General features: G+C 39.7%; 1 pseudogene; it reads left to right on the top strand.

The window, feature by feature from the left end:
• The first annotated feature begins 1,799 nt into the window (after positions 1-1,799).
• LOC135209253 (importin-9-like) overlaps positions 1,800-25,846 on the top strand; it is a 45,744-nt pseudogene continuing 21,697 nt past the window's right edge.

Below are 25,846 nucleotides of genomic sequence, written 5' to 3'. Positions count from 1 at the left end.
CACGTGATGGATTATCGAATGGAATATGCGGGACCTCTATACCGTCATTCTCAGCTAGACCTGTCTGAACTGTAAACATACACCGTCCCCCCCTCGCTCTCTCTCTCTCTCTCGTCTCTCTCTCTATCCTCTCCCTCTCTCTCTCTCTCTCTCTCTCTCTCTCTCTCTCTCTCTATATATATATATATATATATATATATATATAATATAATATATATATATATATATAGTTGTATGTGTTGGCGTTAATAATCAGGTTGTGCTAATGACAGAAATGAATAAATTAATGAGTAAATAAATCGACAAATTAACAGGAACACTAAACAGGTATAAAATGATTGAAATAGATCTGAGAAGTGTGTATTATGGTCTTATAGTATAAATATTTGTCTTGCGATTGTTCTCTCTCTCTTTGAATATTCTGAATGCATCTGGTGACTGCAGCAGTGATTTAGGCGAGTGGAGAGAGAGAGAGAGAGAGAGAGAGAGAGAGAGAGAGAGAGAGAGAGAGAGAGAGAGAACTGACGCGAGTGTTCTGAGCCCTGGTAAAAGTTTCCCTACGTTTAAGACACGAAATGTAGTCTCTCTTACCGTAGTTCTAGAATTTTAGGGTTTTATAGTATACACGACTGTTTGGTGTTAAAAAGAACCAACATATTCAGCAGTTGGTGTTAAAAATGGATATGTTTGGATGTATTGTGTTACAAAGCCTATTAAGACTGTGAAAAAAATACTTGTAGGTCTAATATCTGAATCTAATATCCAAGTTTTTCTGACTTCAAAATTCAATTTATTGTTGTTTGTAGTGGGACTAAACACAGCCACCAAATATCATCAGCCAGCAATTGTATTTTATATTAGGATTATACTACTAGTGTTGTTATACAACTCGTATAACTTTTGTGGCCAAAGCAACATTTTTCAGCACAAAAACATTTGTGCCAATTTCTTGAAAAATAATAAAAGCTTCGGTTGTGCCGTAGCCATAGTACCATTTCCCTGCGACGTAGCTAGAGTTTGTTTTGTATTTTTCTCTTAAAATGATTTTTTTCGCTGTTATTCACATATAGGTTATTAAGAAAACAAGTTGTGATACTGATTGACTGTGAGTTATCTAGCGTCACAACTACCAGGGTCACTGCCGCCGTGGTGATATTGAGTGGTTTTAGTTAATTAGTTATTTATCAATTTTAAAAATACGCGAATTATGTAAAAACTACACGTTAAGCTTTTTCACAGATCGTGTAGATGTTGGGGCAGGTATACGATTTCACTGGACTACACTAAACAAAGCAAATGTCAAATCCATTACACCTGCCCGTCTGGGCAAGCGCAGCGAAACGACCTCTGTAACACTTGTTCTCTGACGAAGAGGAAGCACGAGTCACGGGATTTTCAAATGACTACCTAGTTTCCCGCTAAGAAATTCAAGCATGGCGACCATTTGTAGACTACATTTGCATAACTTTTTAGGCGACTAAAAATACATTTTACGCGAATAGTAGAGTCTGAATATTACATTCTCATCTTTGTAGAATGTAAGTCTGTAACTCTTGTTCTTTGACTATAACAGGAAGCACGAGTCATGGGATTTTCAAATAACGACCCAGTTTCCCGCTAAAAAAATATCGAGCATGGCGACTCATTTGTAGACTACTGTTGCATATCTTTTAAGGTTTATAAGCGATGTTGTGTTAGAATAGTACCATACATATATATCTCCTCTTTACATGACGAAAGAGGCCCGAATGGCCGTCAAAATAGCGAAAAATCAAGTGAAATGAAAGGCGGCTTGCGCATGGCGTGCTTCACTTGGGACAGAGCCGCCGAGTGGTGTGTGTGTTGTGATGTCTGAGTTGTGGAAAACATGGCCGGTGTTGATGTGAACAACGGCCTAAGAGAGGCCTTGATAGAGAACCTAAATAATATCCTGTCGCCCCAAGCAGACGTCCGCCGAGCAGCTGAAGAACAGATCCACGTATTGGAAGTGACAGAAGGTGAGATTACCTTTGGGAAGAGGCCCAAAGGACGCTTTTAATCGGGGCAACTTTCGGCGATCGTTGTTGACAACAAGCTCTATCAAGGCCCTGTGGTCGGGTGTTCGTGCGCGTGTCCTTGACGGTCAAGGCCCCTGAATTAATTGAATTAATTAACTTGGAATTGTCATGTCGAGTATAGGGTTTAGATGTGGTATTTAGAGTAAATAAAGCTCTTATGTGGACTTATTATTGTGGGAGTCTAACGCCGGTGGTCAGGGAAGGTCGGGAGGTTGTGAACTTGGTCATGAACGAAGTCGGTAGGCCTACGGTAGGTCGTCGTAGGCCGTCCGAAAATGCCATGCCTAGTCAGCAATAGCTAACCTAAAACCTAATCTGTTAAACCAAAATTAAGGTTAAAATTAAACTGTTTTATCCAAGACTGGTAGGTCGGGAGGTCGATTACAGGCGCCAACAGTTAACCTAGGTAAGGCTAAGATAGTGAAACAGTCTGGAACGAATCCTGGTAATAACACAACAAAAAAAGGGTTGATATATTAGAATTTGCACTAAGAAGTCTCGAAAAGATCACAAAAAATGATCTTTTTTATATAGCTTAATGATCCCCGAAGGTTTTAACCCATCAAGTATCCACATTTGCTGCCTGTCTACCAAGTGTAAATCCATTGGGGATGACCGTAATAACATGAACAAAAGACAATATCATCACGGTAATGACCCCAAAGAAATATTGATGGTTCCAGATAACGTACCTCAAAAACCTGTAATGGTCGCCACTACCTATCTAGGAATGATTTAAAATACCTACTTTGTTTCATTTGTTAGGCACAGGATATTGGTATGGCAGCTGTATCCTGATTGTGAGAGATATTGGTACGGCAGTGAATTGCGCATGCGTCAATTTCAGACTTCCTGCCGTTCGAATAACATAGTGCAGTGGGGGTATGTCAGATTCTGTCATGGTGCTGTATTGTGCTATTGACTTGCTGTAGGTAGAGCAGTTTGCTAATCATGCAGCAGTTGCCGTGCACTGTTGCAAAGAGCTATAGGTACGGCACTAGAAGATCAGCGACAGTAGTAATGATAGTGGAACTGAATTGTTTCGCTGAACATCTTCAATTCGAAATGTCAAAGTGAAGCACCATACTGTCACCACCAAAGCACCAAATCATTTTGGCAGTAAAATGAAAATATAAAAAATCACAATAATACTTAAACATACTCAGATTTTGACTATAAATGAAAAATAAAATTAAACTAATCTAACTGCAGACTTCAAATCTTCTTTGAGTTTCCTCTGAACTGTGTAATAATGCATCAGTTTTCGCCGAAAAACGGATGTTTTCAGGTTTCAACAAGCTGAAAGAAGTAATAGATGTCTATGAAGAGTCAAACTTCCAGAAATTGTATATCCGTAGGTCACGAACGATCGAATTGGTCCTGAAAAGAGCTCCGAAGAGGAGATTCAAAGAGGCTTGAAGTACACAGAAATTGTGCTTTGCTGTATTCATGGTAGGGTAGATCACCACGGCAGGCCAACCAGGCCACCTACAATCAACGCTTGCCACCCTCCGAAAAAGTACATTATAACGCGTCCTGACACCCGAGATGGGCATCAGTCACGACTTGTTGTTGGTGAGAAACGGAGCTAAAGAGCTCTACTCTCCTTTCGAAGTAAGTATTTTCTCCAAAGTTAGAAATTACGAACTGGATATTGGTACAGCAGCCGTACCCCGATCTCGGTAGATATTGGTACGGCAGTGAATTGCTCATGCGCGAACCCTTGTTCACCGCCTCACACATATCCAAAGACTATATACTGACACAGTACTGTCTTTGGGCATATCAGTGACAGCAAGAAAAATGGTGATGGAACAGCATGAACCGCGGAATAATACATTAGTTTTCGCCGAAAAACAGATGTTTTCAGGCTTTAACGAGCTGAAGAAAGCCATAGACATCTATGAAGACTCAAAACTTTCAAAAATTGGGTAATTCATGGTATATACGTAGGTCACGAACGATCGAATCGGCCCTGAAAAGAATTCCGAAGAGGAGATTCAAAGAGGATTATATATAAATATATACACTACCATCGTACCTTTGGTGACTTTCTCGGCCCTTTATTCTGCCCGACATCGGCAGTTGCAAGGGCCGTTATACACTTAACATTATTCTTTTAATTTACTTCATTGGGTATATTGCAGCTGTCGGAGAAGACGATAGAATTTACCAGGTAGTGAAATGGCAAAGTTAAACCAAATTGTAGCATTATTCCATTAAAATCGGGATAGTGTTGTTTTTGTAGTACAAAAAAGCGGGACAAAATTCACAAAAGCTAAACAAACAAAAAAAAGAGGGGAGGGACATTTTGCTAACTAAAAAAAGGGGGACAGATGTTCAAAAAGCGTGACTGTCCCACCTAAAAGCGAACTCTGGTTTACATCATTCAGTACGATTAGCAAACTGGTAAACGGATACAGCTAACTGCCGTATCTACAGCAAGTCAAGAGCGCAAATACGGCACCAATGACAGAATCTGCCGTATCCTCACCGCACTATATTATTTGTACGGCAGGAAGTCTGAAATTGACGCATGCGCAATTCTCTGCCGTACCAATATCTACCACGATCGGGATACGGCTGCCGTACCTATATCCTGTGCCTAGAAATTAAGGCCAAATTTTAAGATTTAAACAGAGGGTACTGAAAATGGCGTCCACGGCAGTGGAAATCTCACCAAAAACGCTTTAGAAATTTTTTACTTACAAACTAAAATAAAAATGTTTCAAGAAGATTGACGCCATCTCGATGTTTACGTAGTCGCTTGTGTCAACAAACTTTCCATTTCCTATGATAAATCCGCACACCACTTGTACCCACAGACGCTGGAGCACTTTCATCACAACAATCGAAACACGATTTCTCACCAACAAACTTGGTAGAAGATGACGAGAAGCGTGCTCCTAGCTAATTTTTAAATAAGTAGTAAAACATCAATATTTTACATATTTATGATGATTAATTTGAAAATATTCGTTATTGAAAAAGTAACTCGACTCTGACTCAAATTTAAGTAATTATTTTTCTGAATTAGAACGTTCTTTTAAGTTTGTATTATGACGTCACGACATCTTGACTTTCGTACCTATTGTAAATAATTGATATACTCAACTGTCTTGCAGAACAGTTTACCAGTTATTCATGCAGATTGTTATCAGCTATTCATGTAATTGTTATAATCGTAATGCGCATATATATCTTTTATTATTTACTTTTTGGATATATGAAGATGTTTTACTGCTGGATTACCGCCGTAGTGTGACGCAAATCGTTTTCGGTCCCTGGGCCTCTGTTTTCGCACCATAAGAAATTAGGTGGGCCGAATTTGCAATGACCAGAAAGTCGTTAAAAGAGGAAAGTTAGCATTGAGGGGCATATGTTTTGACTGAGAAAAATACAAATTTATTCAATACAGTAGCTAGCTTGTAAAAAATACTTGGTTATAAAACCTTGATTGACAACTAAGCAGCATGTCTACTATGGGTTTCAGAGACAGTGCAAGCACGTTTTTGGGCAATACCTATTTCTGTAACGAACACTCGTAACAGAACGAGATTTTGCTATAGTGCATTACACCCAGTGCCGTAATTTATAATAAGGGTATCGTGAATCACTAATCGTAAAGAATAACGACACTTGTCCTTTATTTACCAACCAAGAGACAAAAACTCCATTATGCAGAAATGGATACGAACACGCGTATAAAGCTCCACCTACCCTCTCTCTCTCCCCCCCCCCCCCTCCACTGCCATCCCTTTCTTCTTCGTTCCTCCGCCTTCCTTTCTCTCTCTCTCTCTCTCTCTCTCTCTCTCTCTCTCTCTCTCTCTCTGTTGCCATTCGGTATGTGTTGACCTCCAAACTGGGTATAAGACTACACACAAAACGTTGAAAATTGGTGAAATTAGGCCATGTATTGGAAGTATATATACATAAATATTAAAGCAATTTTATCATTATTGCATTACTATGACAAACTAGAATTCATGGAAACAGTTTATAATAATGGAACGGCGTATGTGTGAAGCCTCCACTAATGTGGCAACGATGAGTTTTGCCATTCTTAGCATGCAAACATTAAAGGTTACATTTATTTCTGGCATACGATTATTAAAGAAATTCAAAATACTAATATAGACTTAAATCAATGAAAAGTGGCTAGCAAAAACAAAAAAGCAAAAAAAAAAAAACATATATAATTCACTTTTCCGTAGTCGTTCCTCTATGCACTTATCCGTATTCGTTCCTCTATGGTTTTCGGCAGCCCAGATGTACGAAAACGTTAGAAACATTTGATTGTATCTACTTTAGAAATATCTGTAATTATTCGGGGTAATTTGGTTGCAAAAAGGGATAATATACATGAATTAAATCAAAATTTTTAAATAACAAAGTAAATTTAAACTAAATAACGAGTAAGTAAACAGTTTAGGGAATAAAACTTTGCAGTTTCGTCGTCTGTCGTCGTCTGCTGTTCATAACTGTGTTTTGGCGCGCAGGATTAGAAACCAGGCAACAGCAACGGGTTTTAAAGCAATGTGGAGTGAAACTGAGACCAAAATGTGTATATAACAATCAAATAAGCACTGTTGGAGTTTCAGTTGTGATGGCAGTAAGGATAAAAACCACCGATTACAAGGTAAGAATGAATTCAGTTCAAACCATAACCCCGGGAATAACAAGTTTCATACTTTCACTAATATAGGCAAATAAAATGTTGTTTTATTGTGCTGATTACAACTGCAAATCTTGAGTAAGATCAATAAACGTTACATATATACGCTAACATTGTTCAAATGAGTGCTGGGAAGGCTGGGGAAAGATGGTGGCCATCACTGATGAGAACCTTCCATGAAAAACGTAGCCGCCATATTGGATTTCAAAACTGCCTTGAAAACATATTTTACGAAGAGCTCTACATGCTTATTTTAGTTCGTGTGGGGCTTTCATATATCACATTATGTTGACGAAACTTCAGTCTTTTAAATGGTATGCTTAGAGTTGCAATTGTATTCTTGTTTCACCAATTAAATATCGAGTGAATAAGACCCGTCCACCGTGATGAGGGTTGGCCTGCCGTGGTGATTTACCCTGGTAAGGAAAACTACCAAAGTCGATCCTCTGGTAAACGGTCTAATCAGTCGTAAGTAATCATCCAAATCAGGTCTACGTATGTTAACCGCAGGTTTTCCATATTGGACACACTACTGACTGCTGCACTACCTTAGTAGCTAAGCTTCAAATCGTCTTTGAATCTCCTCTTCGGAGCTCTTTTCGTGGCTGATTCGATCATTCGTGACCTGCAGATATACAATTTCTGTAAGTTTGACTCTTCGTAGATGTCTATTGCCTTTTTCAGCTTGTTGAAACCTGAAAACATCTGTATTTCAGCAAAAACTGATGTATTATTACATGGTTCATGTTGCTAGGTTGTCATTTTCTTGCTGTCACTGACATGCCTGAGGCGGTAAACAAGGGTTCGCACATGTGCAATTCACAGCCGCACCAATATCTATCGCAATCAGGGATACGGCTGCCGTACCAATATCCAGTTCCTGTTAGATATCAAGACAGCTTAATATACTGGAGTGAATCATACATACGGGGAAACACCGCCTTGGATCCATCCTACTCAGGTGGATCAGCCTTATTCACTTGATATTTAATTGGTGAAACAAAAATACAGTTACATCTTTAAGCATACCATTCAAAAGATTATAGTTTTGTCAACATAATTGACATGTGAAAGCGCCATACGAGCTAAACTAAGCATGAGAGGTCTTTGTAAAATATGTTTTCAAGCCAGTTTTTAAATCCAATATGGCGTCAACCACCTCCGGTCCCTTTCGTAACTCGTGTGGTCCTCACGTCCTTCAGAGTCTTCCCAGCGCTAATTTGAACAAGATAAGTGTATATATGTAACGTTTATTGATCTTACTCAAGATTGTAGTTGTAATCAGCACAATAAAACAACATTTTGTTACCTCTAGGGGGAAACACCGCAGTGGATCCATTGTCATCACATGGATCAGTCTTATTCACTCTATATTTAATTGGTGAAACAAGAATACAATTACATCTTTAAGCATACCATTCAAAAGATTGAAGTTTTGTCAACATAATGTGAAGTAAAATATGTGGAGTGCGTACAGTTTAGTTGGCCAAGAGTATCATCTGCTAGATAACTGGCGGATGAATACAAACAAGATGGCGCGTGTATGTTTTGGCGCGTTTTGAAAACTTGCAGTAATAGATTTTAGAAAAGCCTAAACCAAACGAACCAACCTAAACTGACTTGAGGCGAGTGCCCTAACCTGGCCCGGACCCCCCAGTATAGTAACAATGGTTGTGACCTAACTAAATGAACCAACCTAACCTGACTTGGGGCGTGTGCTGTGCCCTGACCTGGCCAGGGGCCCCCAGTATGGTAACAAAGGTTGTGACCTAACCAAACGAACCACATTAACCTGACTTAGGGGACAAAACTGTCTTCTTGCTTCACGAGGCTCATTGTTCCCTCTTTGCAGTGTTCATATTGACCACTAAAATCACCTAAAAGGCCACTTTTAAAAAGGAACAAACGTAGCCCGTCAATATCGTCACAAAACGTAACTGGGTTAGCAGCGGCAAAAGCAACATGCGATGGACGGGATGAGGAGTAGATGGTTTATTTTAATTCATGTCTCTTATCCCTTTTTTGCAACCAAATTAACCCTGAAAAATTACAGATATTTCCAAAGTGGAGCTTCACACATATGCCGATGCATTTACAAACTGTTTCCATGAATTCTAGTAGTCATAGTAATGCAATAATGATAAAATTGCTCTAGTATGTTTATATACTACAAATAGATACACTAATTTCACTTATTTTGCCGGTTTTGTGCACGTCTTATACCCAGTTTGGAGGGTAAACCAATTGACAACATTGGTAAACAATAGAAGAGCACGAATAAGCCGTAGGTACTGTTCACAGTAAAACTGTTGATATTTGAGTCAGGAATCTATTTACTTTTTCAACAACAAATATTTTCAAATTAATTATCATGAATATGTAAAAATTTATGCAATTCATGACCTTATAATGCTTTTTAACTATTTATTTAAATGATGATCTAGTGCACACTCTTCTTCTTCGTCTACCAAAAAAATTGTAGCCTTGGATAAGCCATGGTTGGTGTCATTGTTTACGATTGTTGTGAAGAAATTGCCCCAGTGTCTATGGGTACAAGTGGTGTGCGGATTTAGCACATGAAATGGGAAGTTTGTTGACACAAGCGACTCCGTAAACATCGAGATGTCGTCTATCTTCTAAATATTCTGAGTTGTAAGTAAAAATTTTGAAAGTGTCATGGAGGTATATCTTTGGAGAAAATACTTACTTCGAAAGGATGGTAGAGGTCTCAAGCTGTTGCTCTCGCCACCGATGATTCGTGACTGGTGCCTATCTCCGGTGTCAGGACGTGTTAAAGTACTTTTTCAGAGGGTAGATCCACACGCAGTGAAAACTGGATCTGCTAGTCCAGTTGTTTGTTCCCCCTACCTATCGAGGAACGATTATAATAATATCCTATTTCGAATATTAACGGTGTAATTCGCATACAGTAAATTATTAAAACACTTTTCAGTTGCAAATGTACACCCAGATATCCTTTTATTTACCTAAAACTTACACATTGCGTTACTATCTAAAGCCTGGGACGCAGTGTTACCATACAAAAACACCACAGGCGGATGGACTGATGAAAAAAAGCAGAGTGTAATAAAGATTACTGAGGTGATTAGAATGTCACAATTGAGATGGTATGGGCATCTGTTGAACCTGTTAGAGGAAAAAGATCAAGAGGGAGACAGGAAGTTAGATTGCGAGATAAAGTGAAGGAAGATATGGAGAGAAGAGGTTTGGTAGAGGATGATGCCTTTGGTAGAATGCAGTGGAGAAGGAGCATCAGGCAACCGACCCCTTAATGTAGGGATAATGGTGGGAAAGAAGAACTTACAATTATAGCATGCAAGTTTTCATAAGTTTGTGTACAAATTTACTAGTCCAATTGGTAGGTAATTTTCACCAAAGATAGTTAGTCTTCATATTGTTTGTGCATTTTAGAAATTTTATACCATTGTTGGTGCAAACCTGTAGTCTTATTCAGTCTTCATAGTCCCCCTTGTAACAAGTGGAGACTCCATATCACAGTAACTATTCATGCATGTGCAATGTAAAAAGCTAGTATTTGTACATCGATATTTACATTATAGCAAGCAAGTTTTCATAAATTTATTTGTACATATTTTCTAGTCCTATTGGTAGATATTTTTCACCAAAGATATTAGTCAATTAGTGTTCATACAGTTTATGCATTTTAGTAATTTTATACCATTGTTGGTGCAAACCTGCAGTCTTATTCAGTCTTACTCGATCCCCTGGTAACAAGTGGACTCCATTGAAAAGCCAAGAATTTTGCTTGGGGGGGAAAAATGCATGAATTGTTCAAGCAAGAAAGATGATAAATAAATGTATAAATCACAACATTAGTACAGGTGGTCCTCGGTTATCGGCATGGGTTCCGTTCCTGGGGGTGTGCCGATAAGTGAAAACCGGCGTTAGCCGAAACTCGGCGATTTATGGCACCATAATGGGTCTTATGGCGCTGATAACCAGAACTCGGTCCATTATGGCATCATAAATCGCTGATTTTATGACTCCGGACTAGTGCCATAAAACTGAATCGCTGATAATTGGAGTCCACTGATAACTGGGGGCTGCCTGTAGTTTGACAATTGTACATTTGCATAGTTCAGCGCCTCATTGGCGTGGTCGGTATGGTGTTGGCATACCACCCCAGTGGCCGCGAGTTCGATTCTCGGCCATTCCATTGAGGGGTTAGAGATGAATATTTCTGGTGGTAGAAGTTCACTCTCGACGTGGTTTGGGTTGGTCTCTTTGCTGAATAACCACTGGTTCCATGCAACGTAAAAGCAACATACAAACAAACAGTTCATGTGAATAATATTCTACTAGAAACTATAAAGCCCTGAGATTTGGCAAGGGAAATTACAGGGACAGTTTGATGGTGATCTGAGTGATTGAATAATTTGTCTTGATAGATTATCTGAAGGTATTCAGGGTTTTAGTTTAAATTGAATAAAAATTTTGGATTAAACTGCGTTGTAGTATGATTAATATACTGTAGTTATTATCCAATTTTTATTTATTTATATTTTTTTTGTCAGAATTTGGTGTACACTTAGTTGAGCTCACTCTTGACCGCAATGGTCCTCTCCCGATCCGACAGCTGGCATCAGTTCTACTTAAGCAGTATGTTGAAGCCCATTGGTGTCAAGACTCGGATAAGGTTAGAAATAGTTTATTACTGTATTTTGAAAATTTTCCTGTAATTGTTTGGTTATTTTAGTTAATATGTTGATTACATAAAATTTAAGTGTTTTTGTGCCTTTTTTATTATCTTTGTTTTTATTTTGGCCATATACTGTAGTACAGTAGTGTTAGTTTTTATTTTCATACAATCAACTTACCTGTCAGATATATACTTAGCTAAGACTCCGTCGTCCCCGACAGAAATTCAAATTTCGCGCCACTCGGTACAGGTAGGTCAGGTGATCTACCGGCCTGCCCTGGGCGGCAGGACTAGGAAACCATTCCCGTTTTCTATCATATTTTCTCTGCGCCGGTGGTATCAAACATTGTTGTTATTACCTCCTGACTTAGATTCTTATTTCAACCTTTTGATCATCGTTTCTCGGCTTTTTGGTGATGTATCTGGATCGTGGTTTTTGGCATTCGCTACTGTGGACTGAATTTGGACTTGCTTTTTTATTTTTCTCAGTATGTCTGACTCAAATGTGAGTGTGAGAATGTGTGTGAATGTAGGCTGCAGGGTGAGGATACTGAAGTCTTTGGTTGATCCTCACACTGTATGTCGTAAATGTAGGGGGTTTGAATGTTCTTCTACTAATACCTGTCATGAATGTGAGGGATTAAATGCAGAAGAATGGAAGACTCTAACTTCTTATTTGAAGAAGTTAGAGAGGGATAGGGTTAGACGTTTGAAAAGTGAGTACAAGGCCTATTGAGCATTTTATTGACCCTATTCTAACCTTGATGATTTTGATTCTCCCTCTATGTCGACTTCACAAGCTTTACTTTCAGAATCGGCCTCTGAAATCGCCGATCTGAAGGCTACTATCCATAAGATGAAGTCCAAAATGGCGGTCTTACAAGGTAAGGATTAGTGAAGGTGAAATGTTCAGTGAAGTGAGTGCTCCCAGTGTTGTGGAGGGGGCGTTTGATCGTCCCTGCGACGCTCCCAGGCCTAGACCTCTTCCAAGCTCCCATGCCCAGAGGAGAAGGAAAGTCGAAAGCATTAAGGAGGTCATGGGAATCCCCAACGGTCAGACGTCCCTTCAGCAGGCTCTGTTTCGATTCAGGCTGCTCAGGGCCGCTATATAAAAAGCGTCCTGCGAGAGTGTTTCTCTTCCTATCCCTCTCCTTCACCTAAACGAGGGTGGAAGGATTCGGACCTTTCTAGGCCACTGAAACGGCATTTGAGAGAACCTGAATTGGATTAAAGCCCGGAGCGCTTCTCAGATGAAGCTCCCTCTTCTATCAAAAAGGCGAAGGTGACGTCAACGTCTCCCTACATGGAACGTAGCGGACCGCTTGCCTCTACTTCTCCCCGATTGAAGATGAGTGGGAGAAGCTTCAAGGAAAATTCTCCTTGCTGTACAAGAACAGCTAGCTCATTGGTGGGAGTTTTAGCGAGAGATCCTCCTCGTAAGAAGGACGTTTCGCTTCCAATCAAAAAGTCTCGTCCTCTCTCTATTGCAGACATGAAGCTTCGTCTTCCAAACATGCTGAAGAGGTTTCGGTTTCTAGATCGAGATCGAGAGAACCTTATGTCAGAGACGTGACTACAGATAGACGTGAGGCGTCTTACAGGCGCGAGGCGTCATACAGAGCGTCATATAAGCGCGAGGCGCCAGCCAGGACGCCAGTTGAGAGCGAGACGTCTTCCAGGCGCGAGGCGTCATCCAGACGTCAGCAGTCAGCCAAGCGCGAGGCGTCAGCCAGGACGCTCGGCGGACGAGAAGCGTCATCCAAGCGCGAGGCGTCATCCTTTTATGGGGAGAAGCCTAGGCTTTTGGCGCCAACCAAGAAGGAAGCTTCCCACAAAGCTCAAACTTGGAAAAGGAAGGATTATCATTCCCTTAGTCCCTCTCCTATCAGGAGTTTGTCTCCCCCAAAGGAAAGACGTCCTGATTTGTCTACGGAGGCTCCTCTAGACCCCGAGTTAGAGGAAAACTTGGAAGACGAGTATCATGGAAGAGAAGGACTATCTAACTACAAAGAATTGACAGCCTTGCTTCTTGAAGAATACGGAGACGATTTAACCCCTGCCGCTCCTCCTTCTCCGCGCTCTCTATTCTCGAGCGCAAAGGCGAAGAAGTCTTCATCTTTTCTAAGAATGAAGCCCGCCACTTCTATGAAGAGGGCTCTTCAGTCTTTGAATTCGTGGATGGATTCGAAGGAGGAGTTGGTCAGAACGGTCTTCTGCATGCCCCCAGCGAGACTCGCTGGTAAACGGGGCATTTGGTATCAGACGGGAGAGATTATGGGCATTTCTCTTCTGTCTTCGGCAGAAGCAGACTTTTCAACTTTAGTCAATGCGTCACGAAGGCAAGGATTTAACTCTGCCCGTGTGACTTGGGGCATTTCAGAACTGGATCATCTCCTCAAGGGACTCTTCCATGTATTAGAAGTTTTTCAACTTCTTAGATTGGTCCCTTTTGGGGTGATGTCCAAGAAGGCCCATGATTCAGAAGGACTCGACCCAGAAGTTCTCCTGTGTACAGGCGGCCCTCGGTTAGCGGCAGGGGTTCCGTTCCTGGCCACCGACGCCAAGCGATTTTCGACGCTGAGCGATTTTAAAGCCTACGGCCGCCGCACACCTTCTTTCGAAACTAGACCAGTCAAAGGGGCCGTAATCCCACAACGGCGCAATAAGTAAAATTATATTTATGCAGTATAGTACTATAGAATTTACTGTACAGTACATGTGGGTGTCTAGAGTATGTAAAGATATAATAAAGTTTATACAGTGTAAGTGTACAGGTAGCTGTAGTGTTCAGGTTACGATCATTAGTCTTACGATAGTTCGATTTTATGAGAGATCAAATTACAATGGCCTAACTTTATCCATCTTCTAGTTACATAACTTCAATAACAGCAAAAGAGAATGATGAAAGTATGGTTTTAACGTTATACTCGTTGCGTGAACGTGTACAACCATGAACAACGAACGAGAAAACGACTTTTTTTTTTCTAAGTACAACCCGAACTGGATAACATCTGTTTGGCTTGTATTTCGATCATCGTACTACAAGTGCAACATTACCGTATTTGTTATAAATGGCGTTATGTATAGAATAGAACTGAGATATCTTAATGTAATAACTTTATTCGCTATAGATCAGAGATCAATATAGATTAAAGATCAATCGGGAAATATACCGTTAAATTTAAAACCTACTTATGACTGAAGCTGAGAAAAACTGTTCAAGCTGCTAATGACTATTATCGTACATCGGCAACAAGGATAAAACTGCAGTAAACGTCTGCCATCACACACCAACCATAGATAAAATTGGGATAAAATCATTTAATCAAAACTACTGTGCTTGAAAGAACACATTTTACTGTTGGTTTCACGCCGATATAAGATAAATAACGTAAAGTTCGTATTACGATGATATAAAGGATTACGTATTGCGAACGGAATCACGTAATTTTTTACGCAATAAACATGCCGCCAACGTAATCTGTTAACGAAAAAAATAGTAGTTCACATTCACAACGAGACAATTCAATAAATATTTCCACCTAAAAATACGATGTATAAGGAAAAAATAACTTTGACTCGTATAAGTCAAGTATCGAATATTCGTTTATGCTAACTAGAAGCAAGAGCATTCGCTCAGAATTGCGTTATGGTGAAACAGACTCGTATTCATCAGCTGATTTCAAACCACAAACATTGGCCGCTCCGCGGAATACGGGCTTAAGTTTGCCGTAAGTATTTTTTTAAAAGACAATAATATTGAGAATATCATACAATATTCGGATTGGACAGTGAAATAATGTAAATAACTTTTTAAAGGATTTTTGGAAAAGATGCATACTTAATAAAATAAACACAATGCATTTTTTTTTTCGGAACTGGCGGACAAGAACGAACGAACATGAAAAACATCCCCTGACAACGTGGAAGCGAGTAGTTACAAAGGCTGCCTTAATTGTATCTTATTTCTGTACACAATGAAAATACCTTTACGCAATAATAATTTTCATACACATTTAAACAGAAAAGCATAAACATTTGAAAAATCGACACAATCGATCGCTAAATTTGCACTCATTTTTTTTTAAAAAAAACTAACTCGATAGTTTTGGTAAGAGGCGGCAAGACGGCGGCAAAAAAAAAGTGCAAATTAGCGATCGATTTGTCGATATAAATGTATATGCTTTTATGTTTTAAAAATGTGTATGAAAAATGTATACAAATAAAAGGGTAATTTTTATTTTTTTTCTGTGCAGAAATATGATAAAAAAGCATCTTTTTTTGAAAACTCCCCTTCAAGTTATCGATACGATGTGTTTTTCAGTTCGTCGTTGTATGCCGCGGCGGCATACAAGAACGAACTTGAAAAACACATCGTAGTCGATAACGTGAAGGGGAGTTTCAAAAAAGCTGCTTTTTATAAAAATATTTTCTGACAGAAAATAAAAATACTATTCGTATACATTTTTCATACACATAAACATAAAAGCATAAACATTTATAGGAAATCTGACACATCGGGATCGATCGCTAATTTGCACTTTTTTGGAAAAAATCGATATTTTCGGAAGAGCGGCAGGCGGCGGCTTACAGAAAGAACATGAAAAAACATCGTATTTGGTCAATGAATTTCATGAAGGGCAGTTTCAAAAGCAGCCTTTGTATCATATTTCTGTACAGAAATAAAAATGCCTTTCACATAATACATTTTCACACACATTTTAAACAAAAGCATGAACAATTATGAATCGACACTTCCATAGCTAAATTTGCACTTATGTAACTCGATATTTTCGGCATAGAACAGCGTCAGAGGCATATATTTTACCCTAATACCTACGTAATAACTCTCCATAAAATTTGTTAATATAATTTGCATAACCTTTATGGTACTGAACGGCATTTCTACATATGTATGAACTCGTTAGACAACGGCGCTAGCGGCGCTGTTAACTGAAATTTGTGCCGTAAAGATACCTTTAAAATGCCTTATTTTTTTAATGAATATTTTTGACGACCGCCATAAAACCGATTCGCCGTTGAGTGATTGCGCCGTTAACCGCGGGCCGCCTGTATTCTGTCATGCATTGACAAAGCGGTACAGGATGGCTCGTTTGAGATCTCTTTATTTGGAGCGGGACTTCTTAAGAAGAGGACAGTCTTCAGTGCTTTTTTGACTAAAGCAGTCTCCCACTCTCAAAGGGCAGCACTAAATGTACTCTCCATTATCGGACTTTTTTGTTTTTTTTCCTTCTCAGTTAGTGAAAGACATTTCTCGTTCATTAACTGAGAAGGCGACTCAAGACCTTCTTACCCAGTCAGCAAGGAAGAAGAAACCTGCGACTGCGGTGGAAAAGAAAGGACCGAGTATGTCGGTTCAGCCCTTTCGAGGTGGCCCTACCTCCAGAGCACCCTCAAGAATGAAGGCTCCTGAGAAGAGAGGTAGGTCTGCCTTCCGTCCCTTTAAGAAGGGAAAGTGATGCTTCTCTCCTCCAAACACCAGTAGGTGCCAGGCTCCTGGGATTTGTGGAGTCCTGGGCACGTATCAACACAGACGCTTCATCAATGTCTGTGATAAGGAAAGGATATCTTATCCCTTTCCTGGACAGTCCTCCCTGACTTCAACTCCGCGGGAACTGTCAGCCAAGTACAAGGATCCTGTGCTGAGGGATACTCTTCGATTGATGGTGGATCAGATGTGGGACAAGAGAGCGATAGAACTAGTACTGGATCAAAACTCCCCGGGGTTTTACAATCACCTTTTTCTGGTTGCGAAGGCCTCGGGAGGCTGGAGACCGGTACTAGACGTCAGCGCTCTGAACAAATTTGTTCAGAAGGAGAAGTTCTCTATGGAGACTTCGGCCTCAGTCCTTGTGGCTATGCGACAAGGAGATTGGATGGTGTCTCTGGATCTCCAGGACGCCTATTTTCACGTCCCGATCCACCCTTCATCGAAGAATTACCTCCGTTTCATGACGGGGGGAAGGATCTTTCAGTTCAGAGCCTTGTGTTTCGGCCTTTCCACAGCTCCTCAGGTCTTCACAAGCCTGATGAAGAATGTGGCGAGGTTTCTTCACCTCAAAGGTGTAAATATCTCTCTGTATCTGGACGACTGGCTCATCAGGGCCAGATCAGAGAGACAGTGTTTGGAGGACCTTACGTTGACACTAAACCTGATCAGATCGTTGGGATTACTCGTAAACCTCGAGAAGTCACAGCTGACCCCCAGACAGAACTTAGTCTATCTGGGATTCAGATGGATTCTCGGGGTTTTCGAGCATTTCCTTCGCAAGAGAGAATCGCAAAAGGCTTGCAGAAAGTCTCTTTCTTCTTAGGGAAGGAACAGACTTCGGCGAGGTAATGGCTGAGCCTTCTAAGGACCCTTTCCTCGCTCGAACAGTTCTTCCCACTAGGAAGACTTCATATACGTCCACTTCAATTCTTCCTCAAGAGGTCTTGGAGTTGGAAGACCGGACATCTTTCCAGTGGAGATGAGACCGCACTTGGAATGGTGATTGCCCCCTCTGAAGGAGAACAAAGGAATCTCCCTGAGAATCCAGAACCCAAACCTAGTGTTGTACTCCGACGCGTCTGAGAAAGGTTGGGGAGCAACATTAGGCTCGAAGGAAGTGTCAGGCACCTGGGAAGCAGCACAGGTGTCTTGGCACATTAACTTTAAAGAGCTCTTCGCCGTACACCTGGCTCTGAAGAGTCTAGAACCTCTTGTTTCAAACAAAGTAGTTCAAGTAAATGTGGACAACACCACAGCACTTGCCTACATTCGGAAACAAGGAGGGACTCACTCCTTGTTCCTCTACGAACTTGCAAGAGATCTTCTGCTTTGGACGTCCCAGAGGAACATCTCCCTGCTTACAAGGTTCGTTCAGGGAGAAAGGAATGTGAGGGCGGACAGGCTCAGCAGGAGGAACCAGGTCCTTCACACAGAGTGGACCCTACACAAAGATGTGTGTCAAGATCTTTGGTCTCTTTGGGGGGACTCCTCATGTGGATCTCTTCGCCACGTTTCCTCTCCAAAAGGCTGGGAGTCTTTTGCTTGGTCGTGGAAGACCACCCCAGAGCTCTGATAGTCGACGCCTTCCTACTAGACTGGTCTCACATAGACGTCTACGCTTTTCCTCCTTTCAAAATCCTGGGACTAGTTCTGAAAAAATTTGTGGCTTCAAAGGGGACGAAGGATGAACATTGATAGGCCCCCTTTTGGCCGGCACAAGACTGGTTCACGGGAGGTGGTGGAGGGGGTGGATGGTAGATTTTCCCCAGATCCCTCCCAAGAAGGATGTATCTTCCCTCAAAACCAACCCAACTTCCCAGAAGGTATCAAAAACCTCCCCGCTCTCGCTCTGACTGGCCTTTCGACTATCGAAAGACTCAGCAGAGCGAGGGAGGGTTTTTATCATAAAGTTGCAAGCGCCCGATCGCGAGAGCCCGCAGAACCTCCAACTAGACAAGTATAATTCAGGTCCAAGTGGGAGGTTTTTATTTTTAGAAGGTTGGTGCCAGATTAAAGACCCCGAAGTTGTCCCTCCTCCACCTACCTCTGTAGCGGAAATTGCCGGTATTTTCCTGACTATTCCTGAGAGCGAATCAATCGTCTTTATCTGTATCCACAATAAAGGGATACAGAATGTATGCTTTTCTGGCAGTCGTCATGGAAATAGAGGATTAGAATCTGGCAAGATAAACAAGGATATCCATGATCTCATAAGAAATCCTTTGAGACTATGAAGTCGTTAAAGGAACCGGTTCCTCCTAACTGGAACCTAGATGCAGTACTCAATTTACCCTGTCATCCGAAAGGGTTCGAACATCCTCAGCTGGCATTCGTTTTGGGACATCACTAGGAAATTGCTTATTCCTATTATCTTTAGCTACGGCAAAGAGAATTAGTGAATTTACACTTGCTATGGAGGATAGAGTAGGATTCAAGGGAGACCAAAGCTATTTGCTCGTTTAAAACCCTGGTTTTTTAGCTAAAAACCGAGAATCCCACGCAATCACCCTGGCCCTAAAGTCCATTGCGAGGGTTCAAAGGGCTTATCGAGTCTCCGGTAGGCAGAGAAGCCCAGAAAGGTTTCTATGTCCTGTTAAGAGCTCTAAAGTTCTTTACCTTCAGAGAAAACACCGAGATGGGGGGCTCAGACAAGGTTCTTTGGTGCGACGGTTTAAAAGGACCACCCACAAGACTGATGTCCAAGGAATCCTCTTGCAATTCTTTGTGAGAAACGTCATTACAGACGCGCAATAAGATCTGTCCTGACGAAAAGAGTTTTTGACTGTTGAAGAGTGAAAGCTCATGAAGTTGAGAGCAGTTAGCAACGTTCTCCCTCTTGTTTTCAAAAAGAATACGTCATCTTAAAAAACCATTCTTAGATACGACATTTTTGGAGATCGCACCTCAGTATTTGCATCTCATTCACTTGAGAGACGTTCGTGTGACCTATGAGAAAAATGTTTTTTCTCTGGGTCCTTTGCGATTGTAGGCGGATACGATCCTGGGTATGGGAGCCAACCAACCAATCCTTAACGTATTATACTTACCTTCTTTTTAGATATGTTCTAGAGTCTCTTCTAAACCCTTTAAACGCCGACTGGCACGTATTTTACGTCGAACATTTTTTGTCTCTCCGGGTGCCGACCAGGGCCAACGTATTTTACGTCGGACAATACAAAAGTTTTTTTTAAATTAGCGGAAAAATACTTTTAGGAGGCCTACCGAGTCCAAAACTCTTGAATCACGAGCCCTTGGGGGATGCCTGGGTAGTTCACGGATCAAGGTGTTTGTTTTGTTTACAATCGTTATGCAAGCCGCGAAAGCTGCGAATTTCTTTCGTTGCCGCACCCTAAAAAGTATCTGTGACACATCTCCGGAAATTAAATTATTTCGTCACTTTTGACATAACTTTTTTGTAACCATTTTTATTTTAAATTAGCCGGTTACATGGAGTATTATATATGAAAAAGGTGCCCATTTACTTTTTATGAAGAAATAAACAAAAAAAACAAAAAAAATACATCATGTTTAGCTTATTTTATCAGTTTTGAGAATATTTTATTTTTTATAAATAACGATAAGTGCCAAAAAATTTCAAACCTTCCGGTCAACTTTGAACTCTATCGAAATGGTCGAAAAACGCAATTGTAAGCTAAAAACTCTAATATTTAGTTTAATTAATTTCAATCAGTTAAACTTAATTTTGCAACTAATTGGAAAGTCTCTAGCACAGTATTTCGATTTATGGGAATTTGAATGTAATGAAAAAACTTTTTTCCTTAACGTCCGGCGGATTGTGGTAATGTTTGCAACTAAACCATTTTAAATTAGCCGTTACATAAAGTTTTTATATATGAAAATGTGCGCCAATTCTTTCACGCACAATACAACTAAAAAATACCCATGGTTGTACGCTTTTTATCAATTTTGAAATAAAAATTTCACATTTAAAAAGATAAGTGACAAATTTTCAAACTTCGGTCCAACTTGACTCTCCTATTACCGAAATGGCGAAAATCGCAATTGTAAGCTAAACCGCTTATATTCTAAGTAAGATTCAAAGCCATTTGACCTTCAATTTGCAACAAATTGGAAAGTCTCTAGCACAAATATTTCGATTTTATTGGTGAATTTATGAAAAAAATAACCATTTTTTCTTTACATCCGCGCGTAACTCTTCCGATTCCGAAAAAATCATTACCGTGCGATTGTGGTAATGTTTTGCCACCATTTTAAATTAGCCGTTACATAAAGTTTTATAGATGAAAATGTGCGCAATTTTCATGTACAAGAATAAAACAAAAAAATAAATAACTTGAAGGTTGTAGCTTCTTTTCTCAATTTTTGAAATTATCTGCATATAAAATCACGATAAATAGAAAAAAAAAAACCATGGTTCGGGTCAACTGTTTCAACCTCTACCCGAAATGGTCGAAAAAACGCAATTGTATAGCCTAAACAAAACTCTTACAGTCTAGTAATAATTCATGACCATTTATCTTCAGCTTTGAAACAAATTCCCTAAGTCTCTAGGCACAATATTTAGATATTTATGGTGGAATTTTTTAAAAAAAATCTTTATTTCCCTTTCCGCCGCGGCGTATTCTCCGCCACAAATCTCCGAAATGCGTACGTTTCCATTCTCCGGAATATTTGCTCCGTTTCATATTAGGCCATTTCATAGAGGTTTTATCATAGCTGTGAAAATGTGCGCAATTTCATTATAAATAAAACGAAAAATATTTGAAGGTTGTAGCATTTTCTATTTTTCCCGAAATAATTGGCATAATTTAAAAAAAATATATACAAAAAATTCGACCATTCGGTCAACTTTACCTAGTCAGATATGGTCGAAAACTGGCAATTTGCTAAGCTATATTCTTACAGTATAGTAATAAATTCAATCATTTGTCCTTCATTTTGGAAAGAAATTGGGAAGGTCTCTAGGACATAAATTTAGATTTATTGGTGGAATTTTTGACAAAAAAACAAATATCTGTTTACGTTCCGGTATCGGTTACGCAATTCACATTGCATTATTTGTGATAAGATTTTCTCTGTGTTGCTTTTATCGTTTTACGATGGTGTTATATACCAAACCAAATGATTGCAATTTAGTGTACATTACAACGAAAAAAAGAAGTAACTCGTTACAACCTTTAAACCGTTTTTAACGCACGAGCCGCGATTTGATTTTTACAATTATATATGAAATTTCGTTTTTGCGCCTTATCATATATCGCATTATTTATATATGATAATGATAATTTTTTTCATTTCTGATGGTTGCATACTAAAACTTCAGCCAATGACAAAAAAAGGAGCCAAAAATGAACTCTTAATCTTGAAAACTAAGCGGGCTCTGATTTTTTGAAAAAAAATATTTTTTCCGCTTCCGGCGCTCACTCTGAACACCTCCGGCACACGGGAGACATTTTTTTTTTTTTTTACACGCTTTATTCGGCGTTTAAAAGGGTTCAACAAAAAGGACTTGGTGCGCACGGGCGGCCAGTCACTGTTGTTCAGTAAGAAACTCTTGTGATATCTTATTAGATGAGTATAATTTTTTTTTTTTTAAATTTATGATGTGTGCGTAGTATTGTGCTTTTTGAGTTATGGTTGTTGTGAAGAGTTCGGGGGATAACTTGGAACAATCTTTATTTCTAACATGTGGTTAGGATCAGGTGGTCGGGATTGGTTGTATGCTCCTTCATAAGGTGTATTGTCATATAAGTGGTCAGCACCTATTGACAAAGTCCTTTCAGGCTCTGCCGAGTAAGCGATAAGACCCCATCGGCAGACCCACAAGAACTCTTGGCCATAGATCATATATCTCGCTAAAGTTTCATGAGGTGATGCAGACTACTGGGCAAACACCCACGAAGTCTACCACCTATCAGGTAGGAACCAAGGTTTTATATATACCTACAACATATGTTGTTTACCTGTCTATTCCATAAGTAGCTGTCTCTTACCCTCCACCAAAGGGTGCCAATCAGCTAAGTATATATCTGACAGGTAAGTTGATTGTATGAAAATTATATTGTTATGATACAATAAAGTTTCATAGTACATACTTACCTGGCAGATATATACGATTATGGCCCACCCAGCCTCCCCAGCAGACAGGTGGAAGAGAGAAAATATGATAGAAAACGGGAATGTCTTCCTAGTCCTGCCGCCCAGGGCAGGCCGGTAGATCACCTGACCTACCTGTAGTGAGTGGCGCGAAATTTGAATTTCTGTCGGGGACGACGGAGTCTTAGCTAAGTATATATCTGCCAGGTAAGTATTTATGAAACTTTATTGTGTCATAACAATATCATTTTGGCCATGTACTATATTACAGTATTGTTTTAGGAAATTTCATTGGTTGGATGTTTTGATACAAAAAAAATTGTTTGTTTGAGTACTATTACGTATTTCTTTTCTCAGTTCCGTTTACCAGAGTGCCCGGAATATGCTAAGGCAAAGATAAGAGAACTTCTCCCTCATGGCCTACATGAACCAATTAGCAAAGTCAGGTAAGAATGTAGGATACATATCCTGTGTTTTATATCCTGTGTTTTATATTGTGCTATAGTAAGACCATACCACACCCCTCTGCTTGGCCAGTCGGAGCGCACCTCAAGTATTGTTGTCAGCCACACCGCCTCGGACTGCTTTCTCATGGACTTTAAACCCTAGTAGACAAGCGTTTTTCATTCTTTTATTTTACTCGTTTTTTTTTTTTTTTTTTTTTTTTTTTTCCTCTCTCTCTCTCTCTCTCTCTCTCTCTCTCTCTCTCTCTCTCTCTCTCTCTCTCTCTCTCTCTCTCTCTCTCTCATTTTGTTCTAGCCGTCGTTGGGTTTAGGCATGTTTGCTGTGTTTGACTCGTGACTTGTTTCCTTGGATGTACTGTGTTTTTGGAAGCTTTTGTAAGTTAAATGAAGAGTGTTGTGCATTAGTGTTTTTGTGTTCTCTCCCATCATGAAAATTTCAAAGAGACCTGTTTCCCGTAAGTGCCTGGGTATTATGTGAAAAGGAAAGAGATGTGGTAAAATTTTGTCCGCTAGCAGTTAATCCTCATTCGTTATGTTCTAAGTGCGGAGGGCAAGATTGCTGTTGATCCTTAAAGTGACAGGAATGTTACTCCATAGTCCCCTCGGTGGGATAGATTTGATAATGGGAATCGAGAATCTCTCTCTCTCTCTCTCTCTCTCTCTCTCTCTCTCTCTCTCTCTCTCTCTCTCTCTCTCTCTCTTCTCTCTCTCTCTCTCTGAGTTCTGGGTACTGTTGGCAATGTCCAAGGTAAATGTGGATGATGATAATGTAAAGCAATATTTTTTAAGGCTCAGCAATGATAAGAATAAAATATTTATTTCAAAATTCATATAAAATCAGGAATTAGGTTCAGCAACCATTTTTTTTTTTTCACAGAACACTTCCTATTCCATAAAATCTTTAAAAATAAACCTAAAACCATGAATTTCTGGGAAAAAATTAGTTGTGGGGGTAAATAAAATCTTTGACTCTAGCCAAAAAAAAATTGAAAACTTAAAAACTCAGAGTTATGAAGGATTAACCTAAATGGGGCCACATTATACACAAAATCATCCTGTGTAACTCCTGATACTTTCAAAGATGAATTGATGTAAGAAAAGGAAGGAGTCAGGGTATCAAAAGAAGCAGAGGGAAAATTTCTTGTAGGGGACGCCAAGCTGTCCAGTTGAGGAACTGAGAAACCTTCCTAAGAGGGACAAGTAGATACTCTGTGGTGCTCCCTCTTCTTGTAGAAAGCCTTCCACTGCGACACAGGCCAGGAACGACACTCCGGGCAAGGGTTAGTGATAATACCTATATTAGAATGGCACTTACTGCAAGTGTTATGGTGGTTTAGTAATGGAAGATACCAAAAACCTTTGGTATGGAAATCCTTGAATGCCCCCGGACACATCGTTGGCGGGCCTAGAACTTACACTGAAAGACAAAGAAATCACGGGCTAACAAAGACAAAGAAATCACGGGCTAACAAAGGAACTGGCTTGAGAAGGAGAGTGCAAAAGCAAGTAGTACCCCTCAAGGATGTCAAGGAAAGACTAATGCGTCATGAGGTACCAAGCCTGGTCAGTGACCAGCTTCCACCCGGTTTCCAGCTGTGCTAGATTATCCTATTGTTACTTTATTATGTAGTGATTAGTAATAAACTTTGACAGCTCATTACTCAAAACTAACATCTAGCGGGTTAGACCACTTTCACACTACACACCTCATATACAATAAGAATATTTTCATATAATTTTTTAAATATAAAGTAAGGTAAATAATGTTTTATATTTTATCAGGCAGAAAGTTGTGATCATGACTTCAAATGGGCATGTGTTTTTCCTCCCAAGATTTAAATTTTTTTTATTTATGTGCTCATTAATATACCCAGGGGTTGCTGTTGGTTTTAGTATGTCCTTTTAAAATGTAATTTTGCAAAGAAATATCAGAAAAATGATGTATAATCCAAAAGTTACTGCATCCCAATCTCGGTAAATTTATGTAAATATTTTATGACAAATATACCCAAAATTTGTTACGGATTTAGATCTTATCTGTTATGATATTGTATGAGCCGTAATGATGATTTTACAAAATAAAATTAAAGTATTAGAAAAAGCATGTATAGCTTGGTGAAACTGACAATTGTCTTGTAAAAATGGCTTTTCTATAGCTTGGTGAAACTGACAATTGTCTTGTAAAAATGGCCAAAAAAGCAGTTGTAAATAGTAGTCACTTTTGACTCCCCATGGAAGGTAGGGAAAATTTTTTAGAAATTATTTTTCTTACCGATGTGCATTTGCAAGTCTTCCTCTTTCCATTGATGTGTTTTTTCTTGAAATGGCCGACCTCGAAGTTTGCCCAGCCTGGGGTGCTGCAAGTTGTTTTTTTAGGCT

The sequence above is a fragment of the Macrobrachium nipponense genome, chromosome 37 (genome assembly GCF_015104395.2).
Source record: "Macrobrachium nipponense isolate FS-2020 chromosome 37, ASM1510439v2, whole genome shotgun sequence".
Lineage (NCBI taxonomy): Eukaryota > Metazoa > Arthropoda > Malacostraca > Decapoda > Palaemonidae > Macrobrachium > Macrobrachium nipponense.
This window is presented reverse-complemented; position numbering and strand designations above follow the sequence as displayed.